General features: G+C 35.2%; 1 pseudogene; it reads right to left on the bottom strand.

Annotated features, from left to right (window-relative positions):
• Window positions 1-6,223: 6,223 nt before the first annotated feature.
• LOC131405268 (ubiquitin-conjugating enzyme E2 E3-like) lies at window positions 6,224-6,854 on the bottom strand (annotated as a pseudogene).
• Window positions 6,855-22,555: the final 15,701 nt, after the last annotated feature.

Genomic DNA, 22,555 nt, shown 5'->3' with positions numbered 1-22,555 from the left:
TAAATCTCATATATAATAAAGAACATGTATCTGGAATATATAAAGAACTCTAACAACTCAACAAAAAAAGTAACCCAATTTAAAAATGAACACTGAATAATATTCCATTGTCAGAATGTACCACAGTTTCTTTATCCGTTCACCAACTGAAGGACATCTTGGTTGTCTCCAAATTCAACAATTCATTTTTAAACTCCATTTTTAAAGAGTAGTCATCTGAGATCAATTGCTTTCTTTATTTCCTCATTGAATTTCAGAGGCAACTCAACCAAACTCTTAACTGATGCATGATGTATCAATGTAGGTTCATTGATTATAACAAATGTAGCACTCTGGTGGGGATCGTGATAGTTGGGAAGGCTATGCATTTGGAGGGACAAGGACTACGTATAAACTCCGTACTTCCTGCTCAGTTTTGCTGTGAACCTAAAACTGCTCTAAAAAATAAAGTCTTTGTTAAAAAAAAAATGAACAAAAAATTTGAGTAGATGTTTCGCTAAAGGAGATATTCAAATGGGCAATGATCACATGAAAAAATGCCCAACATCAGTAATCGTTAGGGGAATGCAAATCAAAACCACAACGAGATATTGCTTCACATCCATCCTGTTGACAAGGGTGTAGAGAAATTGGAACTTTCATACATTGTTGGTGGTCTATTAAAACGGTGCAGCCACTTTGTAAAACAGTTAGGCAGTTCTTCAGAATGTTATACATAGAGTTACCAGATGACCCAGCAATTCCACTCCTAGGCATGTACTGCCCTCAAATAAAAACACGTGTTCACCTAAAAACTTATATACAAATACTCATAGTAGCATTATTTATGATAGCCAAAAGTTAGAAACAACTCAAATTTTCATCTACAGAGGATTGGATAAACAAAATGTACTATACCCATACAACAGCATAATTTTATTTGGCAATAAAAATAAATGAAGTCCTGATACATGCTGCAACATGGATGAATATTGAAAACATTACGCTAAGTTAAAGAAGCCAGTCACGAAACACCACCTATTGTATGATTCCATTTGTAAAAACTGTCTAAAATAGGTAAATCTATGGAGATGCTAAGTAGGTTATTAGCTGTCGGGGGTTGGGGAAGAAGGGAATAGAGAGAGACTGCTAATGAGTATGAGGTTTCCACCAAAAATTTAGATAGTAGTGATGGTTGCACAATTTTGTGAATATACTAAAAACACTGAAATGTACACTTTGGAAGGATGAGTTTTATGGTATGTGAATTATATCTCATTAAGCTATTAAAAAGCAACATTCTGTTTTTACTTGTTTTTGACTATGTAAATATTATTCACAGCATAGGTGTTTTTTTCCTTTAATTTCATTAGCTTTCTTATCAACTTTTTCTTTTTCCTAGAGTTTGGTTCATAATTACAATAACTTCACATTTGTTTGTTACTTTTTATGCAACCATTGTTATTTCAGAGCCAATTTTCCACCAAAATTGTAAAACTTGATTCTGCATATTCAAACACATCAGGCAGCGTATTCATTTCCTTTCCTTTTATCTTATTTTCTTGGATGTGTCTATCCTTCTGATCTAAACTGAACTATCAGCAGTTTAGGCCTACAGCATAGCTATTTTCCGCAAAGATTTTTCATCATCTTGGAGATTACCTTTGCCTCTTTCCTGAGTTTGATTTCCTGTTTGATAGATTGCTGGATTCCGTTTCATTGATTTACCTCTTCGAGTTTGTGGAGTACATCCTTTAATAGCTTCCTGAAAAAGGATACCTAGAAGGTAAACTATTTTAGATATTACCTAAAAAGACTATATTCTACTCTCACACTTGATTGATAGTCTGGTTGCAAACAATTTTCCTTCAGAATTTTTAAGTTATTTCTCCACTGTTTTCCACTTTCTATTGAGTGATGCAATTGACTTATTGAATCTTATTTGTGATTTTGACTGTTTTTTTGTTTGCTTGTTTATACTGCAGAATGTGATTCACGTTCCTAATTTCTCTAAGGCAAGTCTACTCATTCAACACAAAGTGGAACATTTCTACAATGATGGAGAATGTAGGATAGTTTAGAATCCAATTTAATAGTGTAGACAATGTATATTCCTCAATGAATTTATCCAATAAAAATGATCTGATTTTTCTAAATTTTGCTAGGTTTATTGAAATTTCTTTTGATACACATTAGATGACATTTTAATTCCACTTAGAATAACAGTGAGATGGTAGTTAACACATAGTGATGTATCATAGACTAAAGTGAAATCCTCTTCTGTAAAACTTTTTTTCTTTAAAATTATGACAAAGTCGTTCTATGGAGAAGGAAGCTTTCAACCACCAAAGTAAAGTGATTAGGAAACAGGAGACTAGAACAAATACTGCAAAGAGAAGATAATTTCTGAAATGACAACTCGTTTATTTTTATTTACCAGATAATTACTTCACCTCTTGCAACACTTTGATTATGAAATAAAGGATGAGGAAATTAACTGGATTAATTCAGTCAAGAAAATTGTCAGTTTTTATTTAAATTGTTTCCAGGGGTTTTCAAGCAGGTGGGAGGTTGGGCAAGTGAAAAGATATTCTCCATCCTCCTGCCCTGGGAGGATGTCAGAATCTCAGAGATGGGAGTTGGGAAAAAAGGGCTGTATGGTAAGGTGAGTAGGGACGTGCATATATTTCACAAGAGATTCAGACGTACTTCTATCCGGGCTTAACCAGTGCAAGCTCGTATTTTCACTTTACAGTAGCCACTTTACCTAGTCTCTCTATTGCCTTTTATCTACCTAGCACTGCTTCCCTTCCCTCCTCTCCATTTTTGGAAGGGTAACTAATTGTGATAAAGTGAGACATTTTGTAGTGAAAAGGATACAGTTTTAATACCTTTAAAGCATTTCAAAAAGCAATACAATTAGCTAAGCACTTATGTTTTATTAGTAATAGCAAGCAAAATTAATAAGTAAATTCAACTAAAAATGATTATGTGTCAGAGTGTATAGTTTTTACATTGACATTTCACATAATCTGACTTTGCTTAGAAGAGAAATCACTCGGCTGTTAAAATTACTTTTAAAGAGCTGTCAAAATTGGAAAATCTGCTGTCAAAAATATGATGAGAAAAGTTTAAAAATGGTAAAGTATGTTGACTTAGACAAAAAATATTACCTTGATGGAGGAAAACTTGAATATTTATCATTATCTTCAAAAAGGATGATTTTTTTTCCCCCTGAAATCGGACATCTTTGTTTTAAAAGTTATAACATGTATTTTCACTTTAATAGCAACATGAATGAAACCATTTATATTTGTACCACTATGAGAACATCGCTAGGTGCTAGAGAATGCTAAAATATTGACGTAATTTGTGTCCCTTCTTACTACTATTTATTTTGTTTCATTTTTAATTGAAGAGGAATTTTAACCCTTATCCTTATTTTCAGCTTCTCTGACTTCTTACATATGTATTTATCAAATAAATACATTTTAACAAATAGAAGAATGCAAAGCTATGCTTTCTGGAAAGTTTGGTGAGATTTTTATATTGTCTATTCAAATTATAAGAAAATAACATTATCTTCCACATGTCAGATGCTCAGTTATATGCCATTGAGAGTTTGAATTCCAAAACGGTTTAATTTTGAGACTTCGCACTGATCTTCGCTTAAAGATTGATCCTTCTGTTCCTCTCATAATATAATTCAAAAGACAAATATTTGAGAACATTGGAATTGAGGACGGCTAGATTAGTAAAACTAAAGCCTCTTTTAAACTCTTTCCATTTTACAATGAGCAAAATCTGTCAATAATTTAAACCACAAACAGTTCAATTTCTCTTTGAAATAAAGAGCCACTAGAATTCTCTAGAACATGCTAAACATTGGATTTTCATTCTTAATAAAAATGAGTAAGGATTCATATCTAGATAAATAACATACGTGAATATGAAATAAAATACAAATTTTTCTCCTATTTTTTTTCTGTGTATAAAAATAATGTAGGATTTAAAGTTGGTATGCTAAGTAGCTACTGTATTGCCAACTCGTTATTGTTGTGTGACCTTGGGTGTTTGCCTTTTCCTCATTTTATGTCTAAAATTTTCAAGTGATTGTAGTTATCACCCATCTGGAGCATTCACAGAGCTTTATGAGGATTAGTATACAAATGATTGTAAAGCACTTTGTAAATGTAAATGCTTAAACAGCCCTGTTTTATTTTATAAAGAAGAAAAACAAAGTAAATATATAGCTATAATTGGGTGGATTATTTGAGCTATAATTGTGGAAGAAAAAATTTTCCCTGCAGAAAGAATAACTCATAACAATTGTCTATGTTGACCAAAGAATATTATTTTACGGTATTTACTATTTTGTTGCTTATGTGAAATAATTTAGGGCTGGCTATTAGATTTCCTAATATTTACATAACCTTTTATTTTAATGCCACTAGGTTTAATCATCAAAGTTTTAAAAATTGAATTTCACACACCACATCATATGGTTATCCTAAAACATACAAGGTTAAGCAATAAAAGTTCTTATAAACATTGCCACAAATGAGATCAGTGTAATTTTATGGCATCAACCTGAAATGCCAGAATAATTTTAGGGGATGTCAACTGTATAGAAAATTAAGTGTGAAGCTTGCAAATTTAAACACATATGAATCTGAGTATATAAATCTTATTGTTCTCAGAACCAGGTTGACATACCCTTAGTACATACATGCAAAAGAAACCATAAACTCAGAACTCTAACTGGTAATCCAAAATACAGCATGCGTACATTGGAGAAAAGTTTGTGTTGCTATGGGAACTTTGGCTTTTGTTTACATTATATTGCAAACTATATTATGTGCCTTGGTTCACCTTAATGACTACCTTCATATATTGCTAATTATACTATTTTCCCTCATTCACTCTGATGATTAACTCCTTAAGGTTAATATTGCTCATCTTTATTGAGTTTGTTCATATTTTTCTTGAATACAGAAATATGAACTTACATTTACCTTCATTTGTGAAAATTGCATTATGCATGTCACCATCACCTGTTCATTACTTAAGTAAAAGGAGTTTTAGCTTTTATGAAATTTGCAAAATTACATTTATGAAATTATAAGCTTGACCTTGTTTGCCTGTAGGAACAACATATTCCAAATTGTAGAAAATAAAATTTATGAACTTTTTTTGTTTTGGACATAAAAATGTATGATTTCCTTATTTAAAATTTCCTGCAGCATTTTAAAAGAGGAAATCTAAGCCATTAAAAAATTGTTCACATTTTCAACTTATAGGCAAAGACATGATGAAATATTCATTATGTATGTATAGAATTCCCTGAGTTATTAGGACCATATAGAGCTAGTTAGTAAGTGAATGCTTTATAAGTATGTCTATAGAAACACACTGAATCTCAAGCTTTTAGTTACCTTTCCACGTTGTCTAATTAAAAAACTTGAAAATTTCAGAATGAAAACTATGTATGGGTTATTTTAATTAAGAAAAACCGGGATTGATATCTTTGTTCAGAAATAGTCACTGGGTTCTTGCTATGTGGTAGACATGTGCTGGGCATGGGTATTCATGGTCATATAGGTAAGCTCTCATGAGGTTTTAAATATGTAAAGAAGCAATTACAATATAGTTTTTCAAATCCTGTATTTTATAAAGTTGTTGTAAAAACTCTTAGATTTTATATATTTTTTTTGCCTTGAGCATATTCATTGTGTCTGAGATGATACATCAGGTGCTCTGAGATACAAAAGGTAAAAGGAAATCCTCTCAAAATTGACAAAAGTAAAAGGTAAAACATTTTTCACGACAGCGTGAACCACATACTCAGAGATATGGGTTTACTACAAATGACCTAATTCCTAGCCATCTGTGGCTACTTTCGCAACTTCATACAGATAATGAGTTAAGCTAAAATGCACTATAATATTTGGTAGATTTCAGGACCAGTATCCTTAGTACACCACAAAATACAATATATCTTTGGGATATTGAAATATCCCAAAGAAGCAAGACTTTCAGGTAGGCATTTTAAACATAACTGATCTACAGCTACGACATTCTACTCTTGATAGCATTTACCCTTTCGGGGAGTCCCCCGGTCTCCAAAAGATGAAAACAGAGAGTGCAATCAGTATAACATATACACAGAAGTCCATATTGTAAAGGCTATAAAGATTTGCAGAACAGCGAGAAGATGCCTCTGCTCCTTCACACTGCATACAAATTATGTGAATTGTGTTGCCTCTCTCTTGTCATGTTCTGCTCTGTTGGTCAAATACTGAGCGGCTCTGCTTCCAACCAGAGGATCTGCAGGGTTGCGATCTGTCAAAAGGGAACCAATCGACAGCAAAATCTTTGAAATAGTCAAAGCGGGACTCCAGTTGTCTTTAAGGATGTCCAGAGAGATGAGTCCTTGACTGTTGATGTTGCAGTGATAGATCCTGGTGCAAAAAGTAACCTTTGGTGACTTAAATGGATAATCAGATGAAAATGTGAGATCCAGGAAAAACACACCACCTTCATACACAGAACCTGATGGACCAAGTATCGTCAATCTCCATTTATAAATGTTACCTCCTTTAAGCCCAGCACTGCAGTTGTTAGGAGGAGGATTAAGGGCGATTTCAGCCAGCCCCCTCTGAATTTTTTTTCCCACTAGTGGATAATTTAGCTCTGGTTTTGCTAGAGAGTTCGGTGTTTTTCTTCTGCTGGGTGGCAGAAGGTTTTCTTTCTTCTTGTTCTTCACCCTTTGAAGCAGCTGGGTCTCTCTGGTCTGCGGCTGAATTACCACTGCTTGTGCTGGGGTTCTCATCATCGGATCCTTGCCTATCACTGGACATCTTAATGAAGTTATTTCTTGGAAAATTAGACTGCTCACCTGGCCTGCTCACGCACTCCTACAGTGTGAGGGAGGGAGAGAGAAAAAAACCTTCCATAAGGAAATGCAGGCAGCTGGGGCTGGGGGGTGAGGAAGTAGGGAAAAAAAGAAGTCAAGGAGATTTGGGCTGGGGAGTGTGGAACATTGAAAGTTGGAGAGGACTGTGCCCCTTATGATTTTTTTTTAAAGGTAGTCAATTTTTTTAAGGGTATGGCCATTGATGGTGTTTGGGGTCAAGTTGATTTGGGTCAAGAGGCAGGGGTTTGTGGAGATCAGTTTTTTTTTTTTGTGAGGAAGATCGGCCCTGAGCTAACATCCGTTGCCAACCTTCCTCTTTTTGCTGAGGAAGATTAGCCCTGAGCTAACATCTCTGCCCATCTTCCTCTACTTTGTATAGGAGATGCTGCCACAGCACTATTTGATGAGCGGTGCGTAGGTCCAGGCCTTGGATCCGAACCCACAAACCCCGGGCCACTGCAACGGAGTGCGTGAACTTAACCACTACACCACCGGGCCTGCCCCAAAGGTAAGTTTTATGAATGATACTGGAGTGATGGATACATGACACTCTGCCTTTGCCAAAACCCACGGAACTTTATAGCACAAGAGTGAACTTTAATGTATGCAAATAAAAAAAATCATTTAGAAGATTGAGAGATCCCAGAATGGAATGCTACAGTGAGAAGACAATCTAACTGTATAACGTGTACAAAACAACCTCACTGAAGGCATGGGAAGAAAAGGTTCTGGCCTAAGTAAGTTTGGAAATGAGTGGAGTCCGTGAGACTAAAGGCAAAGGAATTACACATAAGCAGTGTACCAGTTAATAGCTGTTTCCCACGGGGATATGGGTTAACAATTCTGAACCCATTATGCATATACACTAGAACTGAACAGTTAAGTAGATGGACGGCAGATGGTGAGAGCCAAGTTTCTTACTGTTGGAGCTAGAGGATACAGACAGACAAGAAAAGGCTAGGATGATTCACTTGGTGATAGAATAGAGTTGGAGACATCAGCACAAACTCAATTTTAGCTTAATATAGATTCAGATGAATACATATAGAAATATTTATAGACTTGTATATACAGAGGTTAGTATACACCCGTATATTTCCTTATTCTGTTAGATGATAAGGCTTAGAAGCAGACACCTAGTAGCGGCAAGCATACGTAGCACCCACATCTTGCTTTCTAGAACCATTCTACAATTAAAGGAACTAGGGCTCCTTGGAGAAATGGCTGATTCCAGGGCTGTGGCAGGGAATACACAAGATGAGCCTGGAGAAATCGTAGTGTCAGAAAGTAAGGAAGTGCTCAAAACACACACACACACACATGCACAGACAAACAATGATGGGAGTATGTCAAAGGGACACAGAAGCCAACTGAAAGAGCTCCCAATGACCAAAGCTGGAATGGTTTGAGCAACAAAATAAAGTAGTATTGAATTATAACCCAACGTATGAGATACGTATCCATGACTCCATACTGATATAAATAAATGATAGAGTAAATAAAGAAATGGCACAGAACAGATACATTTCCTGTGCAGTAGAATTCCAAATAATTTATGTAGATACTCTACCCTCAAAGACATGGAGCATGACTCCTCACTTCTTAAGTGGGCTATGCATAGTGACTTCCTTCTGAGGGGTACAGTATGGAAAGGGAGAAAAAAGAGTAACTTTACAGTGGAGAAACCTGAGAAACACTACCTCAGTCAGGTGATCAAGATTAATGTCAACAGTGACAAGTCATGTTGATAATATGTATTCTTGATCTGATGTGATGAGAAGGGCTTTTTACCTCTGTGATCTTCCTCTCCAAAACACATAACCCCGGTGTAATCATGAGAAAACCATCAGGCAAATCCCAGTAGAGGGATGGTGAACAAAATATCTGACCAGTACTCCTTCAATCTGTCAGAGTCATCAAAAACAAGGAAAGTCTGCGGAACTGTCACAGCCAAAAGGAGCCTAAGGAGAACTGACAACTAGGTTAATATATCTTGGATGGAATTGTGAAACAGAGAAGACCATTTTGTAAACACTAAGGAAATCTGAATGAAATGTGGACTTTAGTTAATAATAGTGTATCAATATTTGTTCATTAGTTGTGGCAAATATATCATGTTAATCAAGATGTTTATAATAGGAGACATGGTATGTGGTATATGGGAATTCTCTGTTCTACCTCTGGAACTTTTCAGTAATCTAAAACTATTCCAAAATAAAAAGTTTATTTAGACAAACCCTTACTAAACACGCTACTGGATCCCATTCCTGCATCTTATTAAGCCAGATTGAGTTTTCCAGCCTTTGTTTCCAGTGAACCTCCTAGTCTGCAGGTCTGGCTCAGTCCAAATCAACTTTCATCAAGGGGAAGGAGAATGGGAAAGCAATGTAAGCTGACAGTTAATTGCTGCACGTTTTCTTTTTAAAAATCTCAGTGCTTTGTATCTGTCCTGTCCCTTCTGTTCTTCTCCTGGGGCTGCTTTCTAACTTCTCATTGCTTGTTACTTGCTTGTCATCGATCATTTACCATCATGTGCATCTACAGCTCTGGTAGTGACTACTTGCAGATTTGAAGGCACCAGACGGTTAAACCCTCTCCATTTAAGTAGGGATGTGCGTGTGTATGGCCAATGCTTTATTTATTTGTCTCTTTCCTACCTCTCTCCATAACACCCTCTTCTACCACTTTTTAATATTTTGTCCTGATCTTTATCATCTCAAATTCACCAGAATTTTATCATTCTATGTCTTGATATAAAATTTTCTACAGGGGCCGGCCCGGTGGCGCAAGCGGTTAAGTGCGCGCGCTCCGCTGCGGCGGCCCGGGGTTCGCTGGTTCGGATCCCGGGCGCGCACCAACGCACTGCTTGGCAAGCCATGCTGTGGCGGCGTCCCATATAAAGTGGAGGAAGATGGGCACAGATGTTAGCCCAGGGCCGTCTTCCTCAGCAAAAAAAGAGGAGGATTGGCGGATGTTAGCACAGGGCTGATCTCCTCACAAAAAAAAAAAAAAAAAAATTTTCTACAATAATTTATTAAATCATTGAAATGAATGAGAAGGAATTTAGTGTGAGTACCCTATATCCCAATTATTGTCTTACTTCATGTTATATTTTTTAGTTTTATAGTATTATCATCATCATAGTATTATTGACTACATTAATTCTTACATTATTTGCTGCATACTTGTAAATGACATACTTAAACCAACATTTTTAACACTTTTAAAATTTTGAAATAACTTCAAACTTACAGAAATGTTGCAAGATTAGTACGTATGGAAAACTTCTAGATATTCTTTTCCCAGATTTACTGATTTTAAATTTTTTAACATTTTATCACATTTGCCGTATTACCTCTCTCTATATATATACACTTATGTGTGTGTGTGTGAATATATATATACATGATTTATTTTTCGAACCCATTTGAGGGTTGGTTAAGTATATTAAGCCCTTTCTTCCTTTAAAACTTGAGTAAGATTTTTCAAAATTCAAGGGGACAGTAACTTAAGTAACATAAATGTCTATAAGATTCTGGAAGATATATGTCCATAATTTAGGAGAGCAAGATACTTTTAAAAGCCGGAAATAAAACACTATAGCTTGAAGTTTAGAAGCTTCAGGAAGAAAGTCTATAATTGCAGCGTGATTCGCTAATAATAGTATTTTAGAGGACAAGTTTACAGCTACCTTTAGACAGTGTGAAAGAAGCTCACAAGCAATCTTCTCCCAAGAGATGACATTGAATGGAGTGGGGCACCAAGAAAGATATTATAATTTTAATGAGTTTAAGTATTACATCTATTTATATTTAAGGTGTTCATAGCTTTAAAATAATGTGATAAAATATAGCATAATAGGAAAATATGTCCTATTTTGGAAGTATAGCAAAGCAGGCTGTCCAATGCAAACTTGTGAGTGAGATAATTTGAAGCTGAGAAAACATAAATACAGTATGAGCCCACATACCATGAAAAGTTAACAAACAGGGAAGGGAAGCAGCGGGGGAAACCCCAGAGCATTTAATCTTATTTTATGGTGGCATTCATGTACTGAAAAGAGTGAAAGAACAGCCCCCACATTTCCAGAAATGAGTCAGTTTCATCTCTCAAGCTGATTATAAACCATTCAAGGGCGGCAGCCTCCCACAGCTGACTTTAACTGCGATTAGAATAGAGGATGGTCGCTAGTTTGGGCTTACCATATGTACCCTGAAGCCTCAAAGCCTGATCATCAGGTAAACTCAGAATTTCTTTAGGACCAAAAAATTGGCTTACAAATAACTTTTCATTTATGTCTTCTGAAAAAGACAGCTCATCAACAGGCCAGTTATATATGCTTAAACCATGCTCCATACCATTTGAAATACTAGACTGATTTTACAAGTTCAGGAACTCCATTTTAACTTTAAACCTTTTCAATTCTCCATTTCTATTCCCATCACAAAGAAAAGTATTCCATTGGATGAACGTAGGTCATACTGTTCTACATAAGCTCCCAGTCTTTTTTGAGAATCAGAATTTTTATCAAACAGTATGGATCCAGACTATTTATGGTCTAGATGGGGAAAAATCTTTCTAGTTAATGTCATGGTCTTTGATGACAAAACACTGGGTAGAAGTACCATTAAAACATTTTTTTGTATTTTTTTCAATCACATAGGGGATTTCATATTTAGAGATTTCCTTTGAATCCTTTCTTCTGAACAGAAACTTGCTTAGAATACACATAATAAAGGACAAAAAAAAAGCCTGCTTTGCAGAGTGGAAAGAATTTCTACATTTTTCCTTGGCTGAAAACAGAAGTTATGAAACTTGCATAAGGTGTTCACGTTTCTGCTGTGCATTGTCAAGTGTTGACTCAACAATGAAACCACATTTTTTTGGTTACATGATCAACTTTGATCAAAATAATTTTGATAGTATCAGAGCTACAAGATAATGAGTATGGCAGACAATGAACACAATATATATTGGATATTTTATATTTGTTATATTCTAGTATATAGAACAGGTTAATAAAATCATATAGAGTATATTTAAAACATTGCAGACTATAATTTAAGAAAAATTGTTTCTTCCTCACAAAATTATTATTTTATTTAAAACAAAAATTTAGAAATATTTCCCAGTATAATTTGTGTCCATTTTACATCAAACATTAAATATGCTTACTTATTTGTGTGAAAATTCGTTGAGAGCATGGAAAGTGGAATTTAAGAGAAATAGAAATTAGTTTTTTAATGTTCATCTTTTTTCCTGAGCTCAATTTAACCTGTTAAATCTGGTTTTAAAAGTGATGAATCTGAAATCATTGTAGTGGAAAATTTGGAAAGAAAAATCCTTTTTTCCCCATGCTTATAGATGTGCAAGCCAAATTAAAAGAGCATACAATCCAAAGTTGCATAGTGATATTCAAAAGGAAATTTCAAAATTTGAACATGTGTAACGTAATACGGGAGTTATATGTGCTGGTTTTTCACAGCATCTCTCTAGTTTTCTTCTCAGATGAACATATCTACAAAGTAAGTTGAATTATTAAGGCTCCAGGAGTTTCAAAATCCCACCCATATCCCACTAACTTGACAATAATGTGTATAATGAAATCTATTCAAACACAAATTCACATTTCATTTTTCCTAGGAGGAGGTTTATAGAAAAATTAAATTTTAACTTATTTTCCATGTAAAGTAGAAAGTAAGAATTGTCACCATACCACTTTGTATTCGTCACAAAGAAAAATAAATAAAGCACATAATTAATCCAGGACAAGAAATCCAGGATTCACATAAGTGCCACTACACATTTCTGAAATGTCCTCCAAACTAAAGGTTTATAATGAGTGAGACAAGAAATTATAATTCACTCTATCAAAAATCTGAAGAGGGAGGGAATATTTTTGCTATGCACAAGCTGAATCAAGTTAATGAGGCATCTAACATTGCAAAAAGAACGTTGTCTATAAATAAATTCAGTCTGATTGGGATGTATTAGTTGTCTGATAATATTCTGTAGCCTACAGATGCTTTGGGTGGAATGTAGATTTCTTAAAAAAGAAAGGCCAGTGGAATTACTTCTGCAAAGCTTCAGGTCATTTCCTGTAAATGGCATTAAAAGAAAATTTCCCTTTAAAACATTGCTTTGCAATCAGGATAGCATTTCCAAAGTAGTAAATTTGGCATAAGACAAAATATGTTCTTCAACTGAAATGTACCTGAACCTTGGAATTTGGGAAAAATATCTCCCCACTCTCTCATATTTTTTTTCCATTGAAATCTGTCAAGGTGCTACTCATAGGCTATAAGCCTAAATTCTAGAGGCTAAGAAGAGGATATAATTAGAATCTCAGCTATTGCTCAGCATAGTCCTACAACTTTGTACATGTGCATATGATTATTGTTGATGGGAAGATTGGACTTTTATTAATAAGTGCATGTTATTTCTGATGAGCTGCCAGGTATTTCCACAGAGTGGTGTGAATCTAAGTCTTCCAATCAAATTAAAAATTCAAGTTTCATGGAACCTTTTAATTTTTTTTTTAATAGGGTTGTAGAATCTAGAAGTAGAATGCATTTTATGTTGGCTATCTCTTTGCCTTCTTCTCAGGGAAATCTTTTAATTTGTTCATGTACTCAGATTTATAACTCTGAAGATATATGTCTCCTTGATAATATTTTCCATATATTCAGCACAAATTTACTTCCATCACTTTTATCTTTCTGAAGTTGTTTTAAAACTGTAAAATCTTTTGCATCTTTACCTAAAAAAGTTCAAAGACTAGAGAAAGACACAAAGTGAAAAATAGAAGCCTCCCACCTTTCCACAAACCCACTCCATAAAATTTTCTACTATTAGTGCTTTCTTGTGTATTGTAACAGAAATATTTCAAGAATTCTGTGAATTATCAGGGAGCTCTTTAGTTTTATTGACAGATTTTACAGGTTTTGACTTGGAGTTCTGGAAGTTTGATAGACTTTATTGATGATGATTTCTTTTCTCTAGCTTTTATTCTTTTTTTGTTTTATATTAGTGGCACAGTGAGGAGTAGAATAAGGATATCTTTATACTGCCATCTTCTGTTGGACATTTCCTTTTGCTTAGCAAAAAAAGTTTCTTTTAATTTTGCAAAATTTTTATCTTTTTAGAAATGGGGAATAAACATTTAATTCTAATACTTAAGTTTCCTCATCTGTAAAATATGGAAACTACCTATTACACATATTGTGAAGAGTAAATAAGGACTTGGGATAGTCTACAGTGGCTACTTTCTAAGTGTCAAGTCCCTTCCCTTTCCATTTTACATGTTCAAATACCTCTTAAGTAGAGGCTCAAGCAGTTGAAACTTTCAAATTCAGCCCCACTCATCAAATGCTGAATCTGAACAAGTCTGAACAGGAAGTAGATTAGAAGCCATTATTGTAACGTCTAGAATTTGAAGTTGTCCTTATATCTGGTATCTGGTCTCCCTGATGTAGACCGTAGCCACCTAAGTGCCAACTAAGAGACAATTCTCCTCCCCGTCATCTGGGCTGACTCAATCCATTCAATTATGCTTCTGTCTTTATATCTTGCTTAGCACACTGTTACCCTTCTAGGATTAGAGATTTGTCCTGATCACCTTTATTACTGAAAACGGTCTTGATCTGCTTAATCTACATATAAGTAGGGAGCTTGGAAAGATTTTTGAGAAGGAGATGACGTGATTCAGCAGTGATTTTTGATTGATAACCGGAAGAGTGCCAGTTGGTAGGTGCTTATGGTGAATAGTAGGTTTCTGCTCAAAAGTTACCTCTTCAGAAAGGCTTTGCTGACCACCCTATTACGAATAGTCATGTCTCTTAAATCACATTTATCTCCTTAGTCTGCTTTCTTTTCTTTTAAAAAAATATTATTGAGAAACATAATATTTTATTTGCTTTATTTTCTTTATGTCATAATCTGAGAATATATTATGTGTTTTGTTTTCTTGTTTATTATCTCCTCTAATGGAATGACATGAGGGCAGAGACTTTGTCTTGCCCAGTATATTATCTTCAGAACTAAAAAGAGTAGCTGAGACATGATAAGTGCTTAATAGTATAGGTCCAATAAAAGAATGAATAAATGAATTGGAAAGAGGAGACAGTGCAGAATGAGATGTACCTGATAGCAATTTATTGCCTCTCAGCTTCAGATTCACCCTGCAATATCTGCTCTGCAGCTGTGCCTTCTCCAATGAAGTCTGAAACACATTCTTGTAGAAGGAGCCCCCAGTCTGAGTTTTTCCTTATTTAAGTAGTCCCCCATAGCCCTAGGGAGACTTATAGAATTCTCTTACACCTTATAATTACACTTTAATTGTGCCTTAGCATTTCTTTACATTAAATTTCTCCTATTTAAATCACTGTGTTGTTTCTATCTCCCAATTTGACCCAGACTGATTCAGAATTGGTACCAGAAGTAGATAAGTCTCAGGAGGTAGACACTTAAGAGGAGATTTTGAGATTGTTTGGCCATACCCTTGAACTTTAGCTCAGTGCTGAGCTCCTTGTCAGTGGGAAATGGATGCTAGTAACCCATGGCTTGTGTGGCATCACAGTTAATTAAGTTATCAACTGTGGTTGATTGTGATAAAGTGCCAACTGCAGCATATTTCTTGGGAACTCAAGTGGCTGTTACACTTGACCAGATGGAAGTAATGAATTTTATAACCACTGCAGTGTGAGATGAAATATTTTTGTGTGCACTTGAGTGCTTATAGAGAGAAAATAACAATCTTAACTCCATTATTTCTAAACTTAACTCAAAATTCCATAACCAGAGAGTTTCTATGATATTCCTAAAAACGTCTTATTTCTTGTAGCCGCAGGACTGATATTGGCAAAAATAAAATGCAAAATGTATTTTGTGAGTTGCTGAATTACAATGAAGATTAAATCTACACTCTTGATAAGTTTCTCACGTGAAAGTGAAAAAGAATGGAATTCTGAAACTTGCAAACTGGTTGAACTTAAATGAAACTGACAATCTTGAACCCACATGACATTCTGAACCTCCCTTATCAGTGAAAGTAGCTTCCTCTTCAGTGTTCAAAGAGGCTAAACTTTTCTGCTTGAAAAACCTCATGATAATCACACTTGGACAGATGCCTTGAAAAGGATGCTTATTCTCTTCAAGATTACCACAACTATCCCCTGTTGCCACTAAACCCAAAACTAGTGTCAAATATCAGCATTCTCCAGGGTGAATTTTCTTATCCTCAACACTGTTGACATTTTAAACTGAATAATTCTTTCTTGTTGGGGGGCTGTCTTGTGCATTGTAGGATATTTAGCAGCATCCCTGGTTTCTACCTACTAGATACCGGGAGATCCTCTCTCCCCAAGCTGTACAGTCAAAACTGTCTCCAGCAATTGCCAAATGTATCTGGGGGGAAAATCACTACCAGTTGAGAATCACTGCTCCAGGGCAAACAGTAACACACTATGTGCTAGGAGGAAATAGCTTACATACCAAAGGAATTGCAAAACTTTATTAACATATATCAGCAAAAGCCTAGGGAACGTGTATGAGAGTGGATTCTAAGGTGTTAGACCAAGGAAGGAGAACATAAAACCAAATTTATTGATATTATTTACAAGACATTCAGATTTTAATGTGTTAGCTCATGCAGCTGGAGGTGGCTCTAACAGCTTACTTGGATTGACTGAAACTTGGACTCAATAGTGGCCTATATTTATTGAGATTGAGATTCCATGCCTCTCTGGCATGATGTGTGAGAGGGAATCTAAAGGTTTATGGACACAGGAAAGTTGAACTGGATTCACCGTACGCAATCTATATACCCACCTTCCAATATGTTCCATGAGAAATTCCAGAGGACACTCTCTTCACTAAGACATTATTGTTAATGAGAAGAGTACTTGCATTCTTGAAAAACTCCATGGCTGGTATCCTTGTAGGCCACATATGACTGTAGGAGATGCCAACATTGAGATGAGTTCCCTAATTTCAGTGGGGATTATGTGACCCCAAAATAGCAGAGGCTAAGTGGCCACATTTAATTGTCAAAGACAAGGTAATCATGTCAACTAGTAAAGGTCAGCAAAAGCTTACCAGAAATAAGAATGCATTTTATCATAGAGATCTTTGCAAGTGGCTAATTGATCACAGAGTCTCTAAGAATGAATATACATAATCTAACAGATTATTTCTTGATCTATATAATGAGGAAAACTCTAAGTATGGTATCAAAAAACCTGACTTGAGTCACCATAGTCTCTCACTCAGTTTCAAGATACAAATCAGTTCACAGACTCGAAGCCCTTGGTTGAAAGGGAAGCCAGGTGCTCTTGAGGAAGGATTTTGCACCATTGTTGCATGTATACGCTGTAAATCTTCCTTCAAGCCTTTCCCCACAGGACCAGCAGCAAACATTTCTTTAGAAAACTCACAAGCCTACATGTTTGAATAACAATATGACAGAGTTCAGGGCAACCACAGCCACTGGAAAATACAGAGAGAATAACCTGGGAAGAAGACAGTTAGAGAAGGTATCTCCAAATTTTGTATGTAAAATTTACCTAAACCTTTGGCTGATCCATATACAGGGAAGACTCCAAGCAAAAGCTGACAGAATTAAAAAGAGAAAGAGACAATTCCATAATCATAGTTAAGAGATTTTTATCAACCCTCTCTCAGCAATTGGTAGAGCAGTTAGAAAAAAAATCGGTAAAGATCCAGAAGATACGAACAACAGTATCAACTGCCTTCACCTAATTGATATCCAACAGGGGTAGAATACACATTCTTACAACTGCACAGACTATGTTCACCAGAAAAGACCAAATGCTGGGATATAAAAAAAGTCTCAACAAACTGGAAAGGATCAAAATCTTACACAGCATGAAAATAAGCAACTATGTAAGTAAGCATAGTATCCAGGACATTTTGGAACTTAATAACAAAAATCTGTTGATTGAGCTAATTTATGTATGAATAGATCATGAATCTTATTTATGTTAATTTACCTCTTGGCACAAGACACAGTGTGTTGTGTTTCGATATAAACTGTGGGTGATTTGGTAATAGCAGCCATGTAGAGGATACTGTGATGTGATACAAAAAGCCGCCTCTGGAATGAAGACCTTACTCCCTCTGCTGCTCTAAGTGCTGCTGGCATCAAGCTCTCAACTGTCAGCTACCCAAATGGAGGGACTGCTTTAGCCACAGAGATTATCCTTGAATAAGGCCACGGCCTTTACTGGGGCTGCCCCTCCCAGCAACTATGTGAAGTTCGGGTATAAAGACCTGAACCATTCACCCTGTCTTGGAATAATTCTGAAGGGCCATCCAGTTTCAGAACTCCCTGTAGGGATGACTGAGGCCTTCATTTAGACTGTGTTAGAGCTCAGGTTCTCCCACTGCCCATTCCTTCTTTCTTCTCTTCCCTTCTGCAGTGTGGATACCAAAAGCACTCTTAGTAAACCTCCTGAACATTCATCTCCATTTCTTTCCAGATAAGCAACTTGCAACAAGCTCTTAGAGAGAAAAGTGTTAATTGACAGAGTTAGCATATATCCCTGTGAACTGTTTTCCATTTTCCTGGATGTTGTATCTTCTTTTTTTGTTGTTGCAAGTTCTTTGCTGCTCCTCTGGATTCTTGAAGTTTCCAAAGAATCTTCTGATGAAGCCTTGGTGTATCAGTTATAGATTGCTGCCATAACAAATTACTGCATTACCATTAGTGGGTTAAAACAATATACATTTATTATCTTACAGTTCTATAGGTCAGAAGTCTGGTTGGGCTGGACCATTTGCTTTGCTTCAGGTCTCACAAAGCCAAAACCAAGGTGTCAGCAGGCCTGGGCTTTTATTTGGTGGTTCTGAAGAAGTATCCTCTTCCAAGCTCATTCGGGTTGTTGGCAGAATTTAGTTTTCTGGTTGTAAGGCTAAGGTTTTGCTTCCTTGCTGGCTGTCAGCTGGGAGCCTCTCCTTAAGCCCACCCACATTCTTCATTACATTGTCTTCTCCATCTTCAAACCAACAAGGGCACATTTAGTCCTTCCTATATTCTGACTTCTGCTGTATCTTTTCTCACTTCAGCCAGAGAAAGTTCTCTTCTTCTAAGGACTCATGTGATTCGATTGGGCCCACTCAAGTAATCTAGGACAGTTTCCCTATTTCAAGATCTGTAACCTTAGTTACATCTGAAAAATACTTTTGACTGTAATTTAACATATTCACAGGTTTTAGGAATTAGGGCATTGACATCTTCTGGGGGCCATTATTTGGCCTGTCATATGGGTTTAGTTGCTTACAAGTTCACCTCCAACATAATGCATATCTTGTAACCTAGTCAGTGATTTCCATAGCTTCCAGGTTTTTCCTCTTTGCTGAGGAATATATCAAAGAAATAAAGCCAAACTACTAATCAAATGTCAAACTAAAGTTATTTTACAACAGGTGATAACTTAGAAAGCTCAATACTATACAGGTTTTGGGTCAGGGAGATTACTTGAGGATTTAATCCAGCAAAACAAAAAAAGAATACAGCAAAGATAAAAGATGCAAGAAATAGTTGACCTATTCCAGGAATGTAATGAAAAGAAATCACAGTTTGACAACTATGCATTAAGCCTATAAAATAATCAGTCCAAACTGGGATGAAGTCAGATTGATATGAAAAGGATATTTAAAAAAAAATGCTCTATACCAAATAATATGAACACAAAGCTCTGGATGCTTTTAGGAATAATATAAAGACATATGTTTCTTTTGACAACAAAAAATAAAGGAAGAAAATGACTTAGAGCTTCCAGGAAACTCCAGGAAAGGAAAATATTCTGCAAGAACTGATTTTCTAAATATGCAGCAAACTACAATATATTATGATTTCAAGAAATTTATGGAAGTGTAGGGAAGAAATAACTGACCCTGGTGTTTGGAACATTCTAGTTTCATCAGCAGAGCTTTGGTAATCTAAATACATTTTCATAGATATAATTGCACTATAGAGTATAGTGAATAGGTGTGTTACAATATAATCGCATATAATATTATATGTATATAAAGTTTTGAATTCTTATATTTACATATTTATAAGATTATGCACATATATGTGTAATAAGATTTTAAAACTTTTTCAAAGAAAGCAAAAACACTAACTCAAAAAGATATCTGCACCCCCATGTTCATAGCAGCATTATTTATAGTAGCCAAGACAAGGAAACAACCTAAGTGTCCACTGATGGATGAATGGATAAAGAAGTTGTGGTATATATACATACAACGGAATATTGTTCAGTCATAAAAAAGAGGAAATCCTACCATTTATGACAACATGGATGGAACTTGAAGGCTTTATGCTGAGTGAAATCAGGCAGACAGAGGAAGACAAATATTGTATGATCGCACTCATATGTGGAATCTAAAAATACCCCAAAAAAACAAAACATCAAACTCAAAAAAAACGATCAGATTTATGTACCAGAGGTGGCTATTGGGGGTAGGGGGTATTGGAGGAAGATAGTCACAATGTACAAACTTTCAGTTATAAGATAAATAAGAACTGGGGATGTAATGTACACCATGATGACCATCGTTAACATTGCTGTATGATATGTAGGGAAGTTGTTAAGAGAGTAGATTCTAAGAGTTCTCATCACAAGAATTTTTTTACTTTTCTTTTTGTTGTATCTATATGAGATGATGGATGCTAACTAAACTTATTGTGGAATCATTTCACAATATATGGAAATCAAACCATCATGCTGTACACCTTAAACTTTTGCAGTGATGTATGTCAATTATTTTTCAATAAAACTGGAAAAAATGTGAAAAAAAGACTTTAAAACTTTTAATAATAGTTAAATATGTTACTGTTTGTTAAGCATATTTATTGAAAGATTGCAAGAATTTGAATAGGATACTGAAATTAATAAACTTTAATAAAATTAGTAATGAATTGGAAATGAATTATTTAGAGTGTTTTTAGTGTCAGAATCAGGAATGTAGAGGAATAAAACGTATGGCATAGCTTAAGGAATTTACTTAATAATAATTCTGGTAGGGCTGTTGCTTTGAAAGCTTCAGATTTCTAGTTTGAAACCTCAGTTAGAGGAAGGAAAATTTTTTGGCTAATCTTAGCAAGTGTTGATGAAATTCAAATAACATCATTGTATGGATCGAAAAGCCAAAAGCCTTATTGGTATCAGGTTCAGGAATGAGAGGAAACTATTTGTGCCTGAACTTTCATTGGGTGATGATATATGCCACTTGGAATATAAGTGTATGGGATGAGGAAGATCAAGAAAAGGGCAATCTCATTCAGTTCAGCAGAAGCTGAAGTTTTGAAACTGAAAGTGGTTGGTGAAAGAGATAAACACTAGCCTCTGGAAAAAAAAGAAAAAGAAATTCAATTCTCTGAGGCAAGTGACCACCTGAAATGTAGTAAAAATTAAACCATTCACTTAGTTTTTTTTTTAAATTATTACCACTGTTTTTTTCCCCAGGTTTATTGAGATATAATTGACATACAACACTGTATAAGTTTAAGGTCTACAGCATAATGACTTGACATACAAACGATTACCACAATATGTTTAGTTAACATCCATCACCTTATATAGTTAAAAAAAAAATTTCTCCTCGTGATGAAAACTTTTAGGATTTACTCTCTCAGCAACTTTCAAATATAACCATATATAATAGCAGTGTTAACTATAGTCATCATGTTGTACGTTATATCCCCTGTACTTCTTTATCTTACAACATTTAATTATTTTGTATGTGTTCACGACATTAACCACTTTGCCTTCTTTTGCTCACAACTTCTCTAAAATGACAACAACTTTAAATTGTACGATTTTTGTTTGCAATAGAGGAAACTGATACCAGCGTCTGTTGGTTCAATGGTATGTTCATGTAAATCAGTGCAACGTCACCTTTCACACAAAACGCCTTGATGGTACCTAGTCTGTGCAATTCTGACATCTCAATACTTCTCCCTTTATTTTTTGTTTCTCTTTTTACGGTAATAAACATTTTCAAGATTTTCTTAAGAAGGTTATATGGGTTCTTGACTAGCTGAGGACAATTCAGAACAGTTGCTGCCCACTTGGATCATTACCTTCCTGGTAATCCTTGGATCATTACCTGATCATTACTTGGATCATTGAAACTGGCAATTTATGTCTTACTTGCCCAACTCATTTTTATTTAAAAATGCTCCAACCATCAGCTTTCCAAAATCTCTGTAACAAGCACAAGAGCAAGGTGCTGAGGTGAAAAAAACAACGGAGGTAGATTTTCTTTTTTCTATTTGTTTTTTTGGTGTTCTTTTATTTAGCACTCTGAGGCAATACGGTCTTATAATTTTCTATTCTCTCCAATTTTTTTTCAAAGGAAGAAAGAGTCTTAGTGGATATCATAGATAATATGTAAAGATGAACTTAGACAAAATATGTTCTAAGTATATCTCTTCTTTCCTTTTTTCTTGCCTCATGAGTTTTTTGTTTTCTTCTTCCAGAATTCTAGGACCAGTGCCATAAACTGTTTGTTCTTTTGATTAACCAAGTACAGGTTGAAGCCAATTTTTGTGTTTTCATTTGTGTGAAGAGACACTACTTTTCCTGGAGCATATGTAGGCAAAAGGATAAGGAAATACAAAGAACGGGGCAA

This window comes from Diceros bicornis, chromosome 5 (assembly GCF_020826845.1).
Source record: "Diceros bicornis minor isolate mBicDic1 chromosome 5, mDicBic1.mat.cur, whole genome shotgun sequence".
Classification (NCBI taxonomy): Eukaryota; Metazoa; Chordata; class Mammalia; order Perissodactyla; family Rhinocerotidae; genus Diceros; species Diceros bicornis.
This window is presented reverse-complemented; position numbering and strand designations above follow the sequence as displayed.